Below are 5,035 nucleotides of genomic sequence, written 5' to 3' on the forward strand. Positions count from 1 at the left end.
ATTTATAAGTTGCTGTGTTGCAATAGAGACATCCTTAACCGACAACAGTTCCTTCCACTACACATGGAAGATGAATTCCAGACATAACCACAAACGGAAAAATTATTTTCTGTTCATAAACAGATGATTCATCATTGTAAAGAAGTTGATTCATTTACAGATTCAAAACCAACAATAATAAGATTAATCAGCTGCTCTGCTGCAATAGAGAGATCCTCAACCTAAAACAGTTCCTTCCAGTTAACATGGCAGATAAATTCAAAACATAAATACATCCTGCAAAAATATTTCCTGTTCATAAACAGATGATTCATAATCGTAAAGAAGTTTACTCTTTTGCAGATTCAAAACCATCAATGATAGGATTAATCAGCTGCTCTGCTGCAATAGGGAGATCCTCAACCGACAACTGTTCCTTCCAGTTAACATGGAAGAAGAATTTAAGACATAAACACATCCCGCAAAAATATTTCTTGTACAGAAACAGATGATTCATCATTATAAAGAAGTTGATTCATTTATAGATTTAAAACGAACAATGATAGAATTTATAAGTTGCTGTGTTGCAATAGAGACATCCTTAACCGACAACAGTTCCTTCCAGTACACATGGAAGATGAATTCCAGACATAACCACAAAAGGTAAAATTATTTCCTGTTCATAAACAGATGATTCATCATTGTAAAGAAGTTGATTCATTTACAGATTCAAAACCAACAATGATAAGATTAATCAGCTGCTCTGCTGCAATAGAGAGATCCTCAAACGACAACAGTTCCTTCCAGTTAACATGGAAGAAGAATTTAAGACATAACCACATCTTGCTAAAATATTTCCTGTACAGAAACAGATGATTCATCATTGTAAAGAAGTTGATTCATTTATAGATTTAAAACGAACAATGATAGGATTTATAAGTTGCTGTGTTGCAATAGAGACATCCTTAACCGACAACAGTTCCTTCCAGTACACATGGAAGATGAATTCCAGACATAACCACAAACGGCAAAATTATTTCCTGTTCATAAACAGATGATTCATCATTGTAAAGAAGTTGATTCATTTACAGATTCAAAACCAACAATGATAAGATTAATCAGCTGCTCTGCTGCAATAGAGAGATCCTCAAACGACAACAGTTCCTTCCAGTTAACATGGAAGAAGAATTTATGACATACCCACATCCTGCAAAAATATATCCTGTACAGAAACAGATGATTCATCATTGTAAAGAAGTTGATTCATTTATAGATTTAAAACGAACAATGATAGGATTTATAAGTTGCTGTGTTGCAATAGAGACATCCTTAACCGACAACAGTTCCTTCCAGTACACATGGAAGATGAATTCCAGACATAACCACAAACGGCAAAATTATTTCCTGTTCATAAACAGATGATTCATCATTGTAAAGAAGTTGATTCATTTACAGATTCAAAACCAACAATGATAAGATTAATCAGCTGTTCTGCTGCAATAGAGAGATCCTCAACCTAAAACAGTTCCTTCCAGTTTACATGGCAGATAAATTCATGACATAACTACATCCTGCAAAAATATTTCCTGTACACAAACAGATGATTCATCATTGTAAAGAAGTTGATTCATTTACAGATTTAAAACGAACAATGATAGGATTAATCAGGTGCTCTGCTGCAATAGAGAGATCCTCAACGGACAATAGTTCCTTCCAGTTAACATGGAAGAAGAATTTAAGACATAACCGCAATCTGCAGAATTATTTCCTGTTAATAAACAGATGATTCATAATTGTAAAGCAGTTTATTCATTTACAGATTCAAAACTAACATTGATAGGATTAATCAGTTTCTCTGCTGCAATAGAGACATCCTTAACCGACAACAGTTCCTTCCAGTACACATGGAAAATGAATTCCAGACATAACCACAAACGGTAAAATTATTTCCTGTTCATAAGCAGATGATTCATCATTGTAAAGAAGTTGATTCATTTACAGATTCAAAACCAACAATGATAAGGTTAATCAGCTGCTCTGCTGCAATAGAGAGATCCTTAACCGACAACAGCTCCTTCCCGTTAACATGGAAGATTAATTCCAGACATAACTACAAACCGCAAAAATATTTCCTGTACAAAAACAGATGATTCATCATTGTAAAGAAGTTGATTCATTTATAGATTAAAAACGAACAATGATAGGATTTATAAGTTGCTGTGTTGCAATAGAGACATCCTTAACCGACAACAGTTCCTTCCAGTACACATGGAAGATGAATTCCAGACATAACCACAAACGGCAAAATTATTTCCTGTTCATAAACAGATGATTCATCATTGTAAAGAAGTTGATTCATTCACAGATTCAAAACCAACAATGATAAGATTAATCAGCTGCTCTGCTGCAATAGAGAGATCCTCAAACGACAACAGTTCCTTCCAGTTAACATGGAAGAAGAATTTAAGACATAACCACATCCTGCTAAAATATTTCCTGTACAGAAACAGATGATTCATCATTGTAAAGAAGTTGATTCATTTATAGATTTAAAACGAACAATGATAGGATTTATAAGTTGCTGTGTTGCAATAGAGACATCCTTAACCGACAACAGTTCCTTCCAGTACACATGGAAGATGAATTCCAGACATAACCACAAACGGCAAAATTATTTCCTGTTTATAAACAGATGATTCATCATTGTAAAGAAGTTGATTCATTTACAGATTCAAAACCAACAATGATAAGATTAATCAGCTGCTCTGCTGCAATAGAGAGATCCTCAAACGACAACAGTTCCTTCCAGTTAACATGGAAGAAGAATTTAAGACATAACCACATCCTGCAAAAATATATCCTGTACAGAAACAGATGATTCATCATTGTAAAGAAGTTGATTCATTTATAGATTTAAAACGAACAATGATAAGATTAATCAGCTGCTCTGCTGCAATAGAGAGATCCTCAAACGACAACAGTTCCTTCCAGTTAACATGGAAGAAGAATTTAAGACATAACCACATCCTGCTAAAATATTTCCTGTTCATAAACAGATGATTCATCATTGTAAAGAAGTTGATTCATTTACAGATTCAAAACCAACAATGATAAGATTAATCAGCTGCTCTGCTGCAATAGAGAGATCCTCAAACGACAACAGTTCCTTCCAGTTAACATGGAAGAAGAATTTAAGACATAACCACATCCTGCTAAAATATTTCCTGTACAGAAACAGATGATTCATCATTGTAAAGAAGTTGATTCATTTATAGATTTAAAACGAACAATGATAGGATTTATAAGTTGCTGTGTTGCAATAGAGACATCCTTAACCGACAACAGTTCCTTCCAGTACACATGGAAGATGAATTCCAGACATAACCACAAACGGCAAAATTATTTCCTGTTCATAAACAGATGATTCATCATTGTAAAGAAGTTGATTCATTTACAGATTCAAAACCAACAATGATAAGATTAATCAGCTGCTCTGCTGCAATAGAGAGATCCTCAAACGACAACAGTTCCTTCCAGTTAACATGGAAGAAGAATTTAAGACATAACCACATCCTGCAAAAATATATCCTGTACAGAAACAGATGATTCATCATTGTAAAGAAGTTGATTCATTTATAGATTTAAAACGAACAATGATAGGATTTATAAGTTGCTGTGTTGCAATAGAGACATCCTTAACCGACAACAGTTCCTTCCAGTACACATGGAAGATGAATTCCAGACATAACCACAAACGGCAAAATTATTTCCTGTTCATAAACAGATGATTCATCATTGTAAAGAAGTTGATTCATTTACAGATTCAAAACCAACAATGATAAGATTAATCAGCTGTTCTGCTGCAATAGAGAGATCCTCAACCTAAAACAGTTCCTTCCAGTTTACATGGCAGATAAATTCATGACATAACTACATCCTGCAAAAATATTTCCTGTACACAAACAGATGATTCATCATTGTAAAGAAGTTGATTCATTTACAGATTTAAAACGAACAATGATAGGATTAATCAGGTGCTCTGCTGCAATAGAGAGATTCTCAACGGACAATAGTTCCTTCCAGTTAACATGGAAGAAGAATTTAAGACATAACCGCAATCTGCAGAATTATTTCCTGTTAATAAACAGATGATTCATAATTGTAAAGCAGTTTATTCATTTACAGATTCAAAACTAACATTGATAGGATTAATCAGTTTCTCTGCTGCAATAGAGACATCCTTAACCGACAACAGTTCCTTCCAGTACACATGGAAAATGAATTCCAGACATAACCACAAACGGTAAAATTATTTCCTGTTCATAAGCAGATGATTCATCATTGTAAAGAAGTTGATTCATTTACAGATTCAAAACCAACAATGATAAGGTTAATCAGCTGCTCTGCTGCAATAGAGAGATCCTTAACCGACAACAGCTCCTTCCCGTTAACATGGAAGATTAATTCCAGACATAACTACAAACCGCAAAAATATTTCCTGTACAGAAACAGATGATTCATCATTGTAAAGAAGTTGATTCATTTATAGATTAAAAACGAACAATGATAGGATTTATAAGTTGCTGTGTTGCAATAGAGACATCCTTAACCGACAACAGTTCCTTCCAGTACACATGGAAGATGAATTCCAGACATAACCACAAACGGCAAAATTATTTCCTGTTCATAAACAGATGATTCATCATTGTAAAGAAGTTGATTCATTCACAGATTCAAAACCAACAATGATAAGATTAATCAGCTGCTCTGCTGCAATAGAGAGATCCTCAAACGACAACAGTTCCTTCCAGTTACCATGGAAGAAGAATTTAAGACATAACCACATCCTGCTAAAATATTTCCTGTACAGAAACAGATGATTCATCATTGTAAAGAAGTTGATTCATTTATAGATTTAAAACGAACAATGATAGGATTTATAAGTTGCTGTGTTGCAATAGAGACATCCTTAACCGACAACAGTTCCTTCCAGTACACATGGAAGATGAATTCCAGACATAACCACAAACGGCAAAATTATTTCCTGTTCATAAAC

This window comes from Leptopilina boulardi, unplaced genomic scaffold (assembly GCF_019393585.1).
Source record: "Leptopilina boulardi isolate dan_hultmark-lab unplaced genomic scaffold, ZJU_Lbou_2.1 LbouV2_393, whole genome shotgun sequence".
Lineage (NCBI taxonomy): Eukaryota > Metazoa > Arthropoda > Insecta > Hymenoptera > Figitidae > Leptopilina > Leptopilina boulardi.